The sequence below is a fragment of the Benincasa hispida genome, chromosome 11, assembly GCF_027475165.1.
Source record: "Benincasa hispida cultivar pf3 chromosome 11, pf3_genome.v1.1, whole genome shotgun sequence".
Classification (NCBI taxonomy): domain Eukaryota; kingdom Viridiplantae; phylum Streptophyta; class Magnoliopsida; order Cucurbitales; family Cucurbitaceae; genus Benincasa; species Benincasa hispida.
Genome location: NC_143488.1, coordinates 79663754 through 79676580, shown reverse-complemented (window position 1 = coordinate 79676580; position 12827 = coordinate 79663754).

Here is a 12827-nt window from a genome sequence, read left to right as displayed (position 1 = left end):
TGGATTGATAAGACTATGATGGTTTAATGCTTAGTTTTATCTGGTCGAACCCAAGTGCAAATTTAACCAGAGTTCTGGTGAGTCCAGGGTCGAACGCAGGGATTGTTTGCTAACGTGCGGTGAAACTAAAGATATGATCGTAGTGCAAATTAAAATGTTCAAAATGGTTGAGTGAATGAGCTATTTTAAATCTAAGTATTATACGATGAAAATTATGTCTAGATGAAACAGTGTGAATTTAATGACAGATATATGATGAAAGGGTTAAGAAGAATTATCACTAACACTTCCTAAACAACTAAGTGGATTATGTGATCAAACGATGCACTCAATGTTAAATCCAACACTTCTCAGTATATCTAGACACATTATCTTATTTCTAAGATGCATGCGATGAGTGCAATGTACAGAGGATATACGTATTTCTAAGAAATATCTTCTCTTGTTTTATGAGATCCAAATCTAAGGTCTTTTAAACTTAGATTAAATTTACTTAGAACAATTTCTCAATTGACTCAAGCAAGTCATATAAGCATGCATAAGACAAGTTGATCGCCTGATTCTCTTGTTGCTTAGTAGTGTCAACTGTACACTTCTCAACTCATTTGGCAATTTAGTTATGCATGATATTGATGGAAAAGATGGATAAAAGATAAGATGAACATGTATTCATATTGTAAAGTCTGAATTTGTCAATAAAGAAAGTATAATGCAAATACACAATGGAAAAGAAAAGAGTATAGAATCGAGTCGTGGTATGCAATTCCTTGCTTCCTACGGCTCTTTTGCCGACTGCTTCACTTAGAACATTAAACAGTGGTATCCTTCTTCCTCTCTTACAGGAATCTTAAGCTCTCATTAGGGAATTTCTATGGAAATACATGAAGGTTTTTTAGCAGAGTTTCCTCTTAGAATTTTTTCGTCTCCCACTATTGTTCTTTTTGCATGAAAATTGCATGGGTATTTATAGGCATTCGAGGAGCTTTTCTTCTTCATTTTATCTTATTTTTCATATCCTGTCGCGTCGTCTGCATTGATGGGGTGCATTAATATCCTGTCGTCTGCATTGATTGCATTGATGGGGTGCATTAAATTTCATATCCTGTCGCGTCGTCTGCAACATATCAAGGGTTCGTTGAATCTTCACAAAGTTCTCTTGTCGGCTACCCACACAGTCTGTGATTTGACTCCTATCGCCCATGTCATGTCAAGACTCATTGCTTATAGCAATGCGATCATCCACTTTTCTAGCAGTTCTTGTTTGATCGTGTCGGTGGGTACTTGGCTTATGCGATCGTGCGTTCATTTGGTTGTGCTGAAGGGTATTCTGCACAAAGATAGCAATATCAGTCCGAAATTTAGATATGTTAGATATTGAGAATGTGTGATCGCATACTTCGTTTTTTTGTATAAATTTTTTGGTAAATAATGTTGAAACTTCATGTCTTTCTCTTATTTTTCACATGGAATAGATATAATAACTTGTATTTCTTACAAGTTATCAGTAGCCTTGGTTAACATCATTGGCTCTCTTTTGAGCTTAACTCTAGTATTAAGGCTTAACATTTCACTTAGAATTTCCTTTACAATTTATCAACGCCTGGCTTCCTATGAATGCACCACCCAACACTTAGCTGCTCAGCTTGTAACTTGGTGGGTTGGGCAAAAGGCGCACACACACGCAAGGGCTTTTGGATAGGCGCTAGGAGACACACACTCTACCTAGGTGTTGGGCATTCGTTGGACGCTAGACTTAGCACGCTCTTGGCGATGACACCCTTCCACTGCACGACCTCACGCGCACACACCCAATGCCTGTACACACTCACGCGTCCTCCCACCTAGGTCAGCTACTTGCTTGTCCCTCGGTTGTAGCTGCCTGCTTGTTCGTCCACACACTTTCCAAATTCAACTTCCAGCTTTTATAACTTAAATTTTAGAGACTATCTCACAAAATATCCTTCTAAGAATTTCTTCCTAATCATTTTAACTCTCTTACCTTAAAATTTGAGCATCTAATTCCGCTTGCTGAGCTCAAAATTCCCCAATCTTTTTCAGCTTGCTCAGATGATCGAGAAACTTGGAACACTCTTCAAATTCTTCAAAATTCAGCACAAATTCGTGGGAATTTTTCTTTGGTAGCCCTGAATCTCCTTCTACACTAATTGAAGCACACTTAATCAGTAACTTATTCTCTTACGCACGAGAGAATTTAAGCAAACTGATTTCTTCTTTACAAACTTCTATTTGGACTAAGCTTTGCATGATTAAGGGGTCTAAATTGGTGACGCCTCGGCCACTAACCCATGTTTAATGCCTCTAATGATGCCACTTAACTCATTAACCGAGTGTTTAAGCTAAGCTCTTCTCCTCCCTTCCAACGCACAAGGCTTGTGTCCTTTTTATCCCCTCTCTTGGCCAATGCACGCACATAGCCAATGCTTCATCACCCAGCTTTAGGCACTCCCTTTCATGCCTTTTTTGTTCAACATAGCCTAAATTAACCTCCATACATCAATGTTCGACGCTCCTCCAATGTTAAGCTACTTGGCAACATCATCGCCTACGCCTACAAGCAGCCCACACTTAGCTTCTAACCTCTAGTCTTCACGGCTAACACACACTCTGCAACCCATGCCTAGTGTCACGGTCATACTTCTCCAACCGTGTGGCACCATGATTTTTTCTCGAACATGGCCAGCCTAAAGGCAAACTCTACCCAATACATTCTTTTCCTCGAGTCATCTTTACTTTATTGGACTTTTAGGCGAGGTTCTTTCATCATCAGCCGAGCTTACTTAATCTTTTGCTCCACGACTTGCATCTAACATCTATTCAATTAGTCGTACACGTGAGCATCCTTTCGCTCATCGACGACATTGTCTTAACTGAGTGTTCTCAACTTGAGGGTAGCAACTTAGCTTATTTTAAGAGTGTACCTCACCCCATCGTACACTCTAACATCTCTTCATTCATCTTAGTTCTCAACCACTCGGTCATCCCACTTCTCACATAAAGTCAGGACTTTACTAGGATGAGTCCTAACCTACTTTATCAAGCTCACTTTAAGCTTCTTGCTTCATCTCGAGTCAGGAACTAGCTTAACTTGCCAACTAGGATAAGTCTTACTTCTAATCGGGCCAAGACGTACTTTCCAATGCTCATCGGGTGTCCACCAGTATTCAACGATGCCATCTCGAGCATTAGAATGACATAAAGCTTCATTTCCCATGTGGGCACGATTTTATTGAGAACCAACTCTTGGGTTATTAACATTTATCGGGACCAACGGGACAATCATCAATCTGCACATCATTGCGGCATGACGACACTTGCGACCATGCCATGTCGTTTGAGAATACCGTGTCGAAACCTAAGCATATATACCAACCTCCAACATTCCCGAGAAGGTGCAATGTGGGCATACCCCTGCCACCCAATGCTGTCTTTGAGTTACTCCTCACAGGAAGTTGTCCGAGGCACTCATCTTGCGACATTCGCCCACGCCATGACACACTCGTGTATCATGTGGTAGCTCAATTAGGCACCAAAGCCCAGGGGTGGTTGAGAGCCAACACCATGCCTCCCCCTACAGTACATTCTAAACATTTTCTTTTTTGCCATCCATGCATGTGGATTATGGCGAACGGTCACTCGCCAGCGTAAAGCACTCGTCTTAATTCTGATTGACATGAAATTCAACGTGCAAGCATATTTCCTCAATATGCATCTAACTCCAGAGCCGTTCGTCCAAACTTGCGACGGAACCCTGACTTTCGAGGTCATGGCTTGGGCCCCATCTGGCCCCCACTAAGCTTGTCACTGACACCACCAATGACATTGGTGTTTGTCATATTGTTTGATGTTCAACTTGACATGTTTGCTAACTCATCTTTATGTGTTGGATGATGCATCATCCTCCTCGATCGCATCATGACACTTCACTTTTCTGGCCCTTCTTTGATTTGATGGACGACACCCTTTTAGGCGTCATCATGCTTGCTTCTTGTCTGCTCACTTCATGGGAGTCTCAACCCAGTTTCTCATAGTAGGGTTGAGACACCTAGCACCTTGCCTTGGTGCCCCTTTAGCGCCTGTCTTGGGCACTCCGCTGCTCGTATGTCGTCTCTCTTGGTCCAAACTAACCTCTATTGAGGCCAACACATACCTCTTGCTAGCCACGACCAACACCAACACTTGGTAGCTCATTCTAATCTATAGATATAGGGGCCTCCAATGCACACCTCTTGCTGTACTTAGCCAATCCTCCTTACTTTAGCCCCTAGATGCATGAAATGACTCTAACTCCACAAGCCCTCCAATTTCCTTCTAAGTGTTGAGACTTTTCATTCCACTTGAGAGCTTCAAATCCTACATTTAGAAAATTTCTTCACTCCTTGGCCTAATTCCTTTTCCTTTTTGTATCCCAACACTTAGGAAATTTCCTTGCCTTAGTCTACTCTACGCCTAGGTTCCCTTTACATACATTTTCCAAGATTTTCTCTAAGTGTTGGATGTCTTCTCAAGTCACTCGAGAGCCTTTTTGCCTAACACTTAAAATATTTTCCTCCTTAATACTTCTACATATTAACATATTAACAACATTCATGACATATTATGCAATTTAGTTAGCCATCATAAACATTAATTACGAAATAGAATTAGGCATAGCTACTTAAGAAAATTGGTTATAGGGTTTACAAATATCCAATTGGAAAGAGGTTGATTATGAAGTTTTTCTCTAGGTCATTTTTAGGCATTTGTATTTCGACGGCTATTTCTTGAGCATGCCTTGTCATCAATTGTCATTTTCATCATTTTATATATACATGTATATAATTTAGGAAAGATATTAACATTACAATTTGTCAACAATAAGAGCTCAATCCCATAACTTAGAGAACGGCTTGGTAGAGTGACATCACCATGCTACTTAACTTTTGAACAAGGTTCAATGATCCTTTTTTACTCAAATTTTTTATTTCAATCCTTAAAACTTTCATTTCCTTTAAATAAATACTTCTGGGGATCTGCTGTGATTGTCATAATTTACAACTTTATAGTTGATTTAAAATGTTGTTAGTACCATTCATATTATTTCAACATCATTTGCAACATTATTTACACAATCAATTTTTATGGCATTGGAGCTCCCACATCACTTCAATTACCTTGGATTATGAAATATTGTATATAATGTGAATGTATATTATTTTCATTTTTACATATATTACCACCATCCATCAATTCAAAGGGTGTTTTCTTTTAATAACTTCAAAGTAAGCTGAAGGGTTAAAATAAAAAAATAACTTTCAAAGAGTGTTCTCTTTAACATCTTCGAAGTAGTTAAAATGAAACTTTCCTCAAGAATACTTAAATTTCATGTATTCTTTTGGAACAATTTCAAATTTAAGGAATAAAAAGAAAATTCAAAGTTAGTATAATTGAAACTTATCTCAAAATTGTTCAGGCTTATTTATCATTATTTTTTTATGATGTAACTACTCATATATTAACAATTACTAACATTTTTAAAGTTGACTATCATTTGGACCTAATACGCCAATGTGAGCAAAATTTAACTAATTAAGACCTTAAAATATTATATTCTTAACCCAAAAGTCACACGTAAGTTTGAAATTAATTTTCATTCTCAGTAAGGTTGAACTAAAAAAAAAATCGGATCCAACTCAACTACATTAAAGGGTCGTTTGGGACACCAACTAGAAGTTGATGGAGTAGGTTATTATGGCCACCTCATGTTTGGGGCACCAAATATAATACTGGTGATTATAATTGTTTACAACCTACAATTATGTATAATAAATACTATTTTAAAACATTCTTTACTACAATATTTACTATTTTTCTTTCCTTCGTTTTTTTGTTACCGTGTTTACTATTTTCTTTCCAAGCAAAAATAATTTATACTCCAAACACAAACTATGATAACTTAAACTAAAATAATTTGAACTTCAAACATTATATTATATCTAAAACTAAGAAATTTAACATCTTCACCAAATTTGTAAAAGATAAAATTTAGTGATCACAATAAAGGAGAGAGACTATGAATTGATAAGAACTATATAAGGAGCATTTGCGTGTTGTATTCAACGCTCAGAAGGCCGCCACATTGGCAGCTCCTTGGCAATCATCAAGCTCAACAAATGCCAAAAACAAAAAACTCCCAACACTATAAATTAACCATAATAACAACAAACTAATTCCCCCCTTCAGCCTTCAACTGAAAAACTGCCCCAATAATTCCCTTATTATCCCTACATGGCCTCTCCATCCAAGCTTTTCCTTTGCTTCTGTTTTTTCATTTTCTTTATAAGCAGTAGCCTTGCAGCTGTGCATCGGCCCAACGGCGGTGGCAGCGGCGGCGGCGGTGGAGGAGGGTCCGGAAGTGGAACGAGTACTGGTTCTGGTTCAGCTTCTGGGTCCGGGTCTGGCTCCGGAAGTGGCGGCGGGTCTGGTTCGAGTGGAGTGTCTCCTCAGGCTGTTGGGTTGAACCACAGGAAGGCCTCTCCCTGAATCTGAATATATATATATATATATATATATCAATGAAGCATTTGATGTTGTTGTTCCTTAAATGTTGTAGCCGACATGTCGTCTCTCCATCTTCCGTCTTGTCGTAAATATGTGTCCACAATAAAGACTCTTTTTGAGAGTTGAGTGGATGCATGCAGTGTAATTATGTAAGTATGACCTAGTAGTATATAGATAAATCAATAAAACTTACCTTCCTTCTTTTTAAGAAAAACAAAATACTTTACTCGTATCTTAAGCTATACACATTTTTTTTTTTTATCATATTCTTCGATTCCGTAATCTGCAACAAAAAAAAAAAAAAGAGCGAAGTTATTGTACGCAAATATTATTCTTTTTTACACAACATCTATACATGAAAATTTGAATCTCTCATCTCATCCTGAATACGGTAGAATTAAATAAAGATCTCATATAATAGTTTGTGCAAGATATTGATTCAAAATTGTTAGAAGATATTTTGCAGCCGTTAACAAAGCTAACATATTACTTAAAAAAAACTAGGACTTTTAATTTGACCCCTAAACTTTCATGAAAATAACAATTTAGTTCTTAAATTTTGGTTGGTAACAATGTAGTCCATGAAACTTCAATTTTAGAATAATTTAGCCCTTGAACTTTAGTATATAACAATTTAGTCTTTATACTTTTAAATTCATAACAATTTAGTCTCCCATGTAAACAAATTTATCAAGATTAGACGTCAATTTTTATTATTTTATGATGTAGATTTTGTATTTTGTAAAAAATATTGAGTCTCTGATTAGTTTATCGATTGATTTAGGCAAAAAATCTCATTAAATCGACTTAATTGTTACAAATCGTAAAGTAAAAGGACTAAATCCTTACATAGTTCAAGGACTAAATTATTACAAACCAAAGTTCAAGGACTAAATCGTTACAAACCAAAGTTCAATGACTAAATTATTAATTTTATGAAAGTTCAGGGACAAGTAATTTTTAACCAAAAAAAAACCTATAGTTCAAGATTTATACCTAAGTCCATAAATTTGGAGCAAATATATCTCATAATTTATTTCACGTCACCAAATCTTCCCACAAATTCATAAACTAAATTTGTAATTTAAATCCATTAAAATTAGATAAATCTATAGTAAATAGAGATATTGAAATAAAAGAGGCTCAATGAACTTTTACCTATAGAAAATAAACAGAAATTAAATAACGTAACCTATCAACATAATATAAAACAATATTATATTAAAAAGATGTTGACAAACAAAAATTCTCATATTAAAAAGAGAGATAAATCTCACAATCTTTATGTGCTCATCTCTATACTAATTAGTTTCAAATAGAACTTTATCTTTATAGTATAAGAACAAATTAAGCCCAAAAGGGTATTTAATTAAAAAAAAAAAAAAAGAAGAAAGAAATTTGAGACCTTAAATCCTTTTTCATCGTTTTTTTCCAAAAATATTTGAATTAGGAAGGCATTTCAAATAGGCCTTAAATAAATCATAGTCCCTTTTTTTTTTTTTAATTTTAAAATACTACATTTCAGTATTGTCTAAAGAAAAGTTTAAAGTTTTAATATACATTTTGTCCTAAAATATCTATTATTTATTATAAATACTATGATAGTAGATACTCATGCGTCGTGTCCATTGATTATGTGTTATGCCCCATTTTCCAAAGTGTTGTTCATGTGTCTCAACATTATACATTATTAGTATCCATGTATCAATAGTGACATTTGATGGGTTTTTGGAAGACATACATTGGGCAAATTCCATGGAAATTGGAGAAAGTAGAGAATTTAGAGAAATTTCTTATTTTATATTTTTCTAATTTATTTTATTTTGTTTATTTATATATTATGTTTAACTTATTTTAATATTTATTTATTCTATTATTCTAGTCTATTATATTTATTTTAATATTATATTTTATTGGTATCTGTATTTCCCTTGTGCCCCTCAAGTTCACAACACGTTATCAGCACGAGCTTCTATCATTTCTTCCACCGAAGATAGGTCCTAAAGGTATGTCAGTTTTCCCTCTTCGTTATAATTAATATATTTTATTTTATTTTACATAGTTGATATATATTAAATTTCTAATATAAGTATAATATTTTGTAATAGTGTTTCTATGAAAAATATTATAAAATTAGAATTTGTAGCATTTGGTATTAATGGTAATAATTATTTATGGTTAGTGTTTGATGCCAAAATACATATGGATGCCATAAAAATGTGATCATCAAAAAATAAATTTTCTTCCTAAAGCTCGTCGTAAACGGATGCACCTGAGGCTCCAAAATTTTAAATCAATATATTAGAGAAGACATTTTTCTACATTTCATATATATGCAAAAACAATATCAAGAGAAATATTTTAAAGTATTCTCGTGGCTGAATGAAATAACAAGTTATTGATTAAAAAAATATGAATCTCAGCCAACTAGAGCAACAACATTCCTTGAAGTGAATGTTGTAAATTTTAATAATCGTGGATGAAAAATCATGAATCTCAACCAATTGGAACAACAATATTCCCTAAAGTGAAAGCTGTGAATTTTAATAATAATCGTGGTCATCACATATAATCAATCATCCTTGAAGGAAAAAGAAAAAAAAAAATGTGGAAGCAAATTTTGCATATCAGGATAATGACATATTTGACTCATCCCATATGACAAACTTGGATGTGGCAGATTTCTTTGAATCTCCTAAAGAGAAAATCAGCAAAATTGATGGAACATCAAGTGTTTCCTTTGACTTTAAAAATATCTTGATTTAGTGTTTTTTTTTCATCTCTATGTTTTTTTCCTCTTAGTAGACGTTAACCTTTGTATATTCCAAATGTTGTTGTTCTTATTGTAATTGTTTTCTTTTAATGAAGAAACCTGGATCATTTTTCATATGTTGGGTGACTAAAAAATGAGTAAAGAAGATCTATGTCTGACAGACAGTGCAACTACACATATAATACTTACAAATAGAAAATATTTTTCTAAACTTATAATGTTGAAAGCAAGAGTCAATACAATATAAAGTTCCGCAAACCTGATTGAAGGATTTGAAAAAGCAAATATTATTTTTCCTAGAGGAACAAAATTTACAATTGACAATGTATTGTTCTCTAGTAAATCAAAGAGAAATTTACTTAGTTATAAAGATATAAGTTACAATGATTATCATATTGAGACTGATAGAAAGAATAATATGGAATATCTTTTATCATATCTACTATCTCATATGAAAAATGTATACTGGATGAGTTGTCTGCTTTATCTTCTAGACTATATTATACTCATATACGAGTAATTGAAATATATGCAACAATGAACCTGAAGTTCATGAATCTAGACATATTTATAATTTGGCGTGACCAATTATCCAGGGTCTATATGTTGGAGTTGATACTCTAAATCTTGTAAGGTCCTGTAGTTTGTAAACCATGTATGAACAAACATTTCAGTGATTTATAATAGATGATATTTTAGTTACATTAACCACAAACTAATAAACTAACATCAAAGGTTATCGTTGTCTTAAACATGTATGTGGAGACATACAGGTGGATCATATTTAAGTGATAACTTAAATGGTCTGTAGTATATGGATAAGGCTGGGTACCTTATCCTGGTGACACTACGACTATGGCCTGCTTTGTAGGTGTTACAAATGTTGTAAGATGTTATAAATGATCTAATCCTGATCATTCATGTATTAGACATGCGAGCGGAGATATTCTATACAAAGGAGTTTGTATAAGACCGAACCACGAAATGTTTAGTCTCGTTATATAACGTCGTTCATAATTGAAACTTTCATTTCACTAGGATGACCATAAGTAACATGACCTTAATCCTGAGTTGTGAACTCCTGCCTATGAGGGTGGTCATTTGATTTGCATGGGTGAGAGTGGCCAGATCGCTGACTCAACAAGCCTACCATTTTGGGGATTCGTCTGATTGGGGAACTGGGAACTCAGCTACACAAGATGAAATTCATTCCTTCCCCAAAACAGGGGCAAGTAGATAAATTGCTCCCTTAAGGGTTGATTCCGGGTCTTGAACAATGTGACACCACACCTTCTCTTGGCTCGAGAGGGGTTTAGTCATAGTGGGAGTATGATCTATTATTCATTAGAGGGATCAGTGGCACTTAAGGAGTTAGATGTAACTATAGGGGCAAAACGGTAATTTGGCTTAGCTGTACTTACGAGCGATTTGTGAAGTGTCGTTATATTGTTGATTGGTTATATCTAATAGACACAGAAATATATCTGTAGTGCAAAGAGTATAGTTGTCGGTCTTTAGTAGAGTGCTCGAAGTTAATGGATGGTGGATAATGTGATTAAAGAGTTTAATCAGTTATTCACGTACCGTTGAAGCTTCAAACTACAGGTCCATAGGGGTCCCCTTGGTAGCTCAATGGATTTAAGTTGAGAATCATTTTTTGGGTTATTTGAAATGTTCAAATTAACAAGAGGGAATTTGATTATATATGATGTAATTAAATTAATTAAATTATATATTATATAATTGATATAATGTATTTGATACATTATTGTTTGATTGGAGGAACAAATATTTGAATATGATTCAAATATATTTTCTATGAATAAGATTCATAGTTGTTAAATTTAATATAAATATGATTTATATTAAATGCCATAAAATAGAAAAAAAGAACTATGGTTTATATATTGTATATGATGCAATATTAAAACTATAGGTTATAAATATAATATGATAAGTTGGATCATATTTATTTATAATTATTAATTATTTGATAATTAAATCTTTTTTCTCTCTAACACCCTTAATGGGGAGTTATTTGGTTTTCTAGCAAAATTGGGATAAATGAAATTTGATTTTATTATTCCAGGAAGAGGGTTACACAATTAAAGAACTACTACAAGATTGTTTTTTAGAGCCTATGCGATAGTCTCATTTTCTCTAAACGACAAAGAGACTTATCTATGCGATAGCTTTATCTTCTACTTGATCGTCTTCCTCCTCCAACTCCAAACTTTCCTCTAACCAAAATTAGCCAGAGCCCACCACTCCTGGATTCTCATCCCGAGAATACCAAGGTCACTTAGTGGTATTGTCCTTGTTGGTTCAAGTTTCTCGTTGTTGTTTACTGCTATTCGAGGAGAGTTCGTGAATTGTTCGACACATTCATGAACGCATTAGATCGAGGGATTATCACAAAGAAGGGTTCTTTGATGGTATAATATCTTAAATCTTTTTTTTATTCTAAGAAAGCATGTTGTAATTTAAGTTTTATGCATGATCGGTTATGTTTGACTGTAAATTTTTGCATTCAATCGAAATCGGATTTGGACGATTCACTTCCACTCAAAGGTTCTCTGTCAAAAGAATTCCTTCAATACTAAAATGAGAAGAATTTTTGAGAATTCAAATGGACATCCATTGAAGAGCAAGAAGATTATTTAATCTAATGAATTATCATGAGATGCTTACTCTCAAGATAAATTAATAATTAGACCATCATCAGCCAAAGTAGGAATTGAATCCCCTGCATTTTTGGAATGAATTCATGGTGATATATGTGGACCTATTAACCCACCAAGTGGACTATTTAGATATTTTATGGTATTAATAGACACATTCAATAGATGATCACATGTGTGCTTATTATCAAGTCGAAATCTTGCATTTTCAAGATTACTTAATCAAATAATTAAGTTAAGAGCACAATTTCCTAATTATACAATTAAGACCATTCGTCTTGATAATGCCGGTGAATTTACATCCCAAGCTTTTGACAATTATTGTATGTCAATTGGGATAAGTGTTGTATATCCTGTAGCTCATGTTCATACACAAAATGGTTTAGCACAATCATTCATAAAATGTTTGCAATTAATTGCAAGACCATTGCTTATGAGAGTTAAGTTTTCTTCATTTGTACGAGGACATGCTATTTTGCATGCAACCTCATTTTTACACATTAAGTTAGTAGTTTATCATAAGTACTCGCTGTTACAATTAGCTTATGGCTATGAGCCAAATATTTTCCATCTGAAAATTTTTGGGTGTGCAATATATGTTCCAATGGCTCCACCACAACTGTTGGAGTCAATGTCCTAAATTAAGTGTATCTTGTATTTTGTAAAGAAAAATTATGTATCTAATAAAATAAGAGGTATTTTATTAATGTTTATACTGTATTAAATCAATCCAATAAACTAAGATCCAAGGCTATTTTATGAAACTTAAACATATATGTGGAGACATACAGATGGATCACGTTTAAGTGATAACC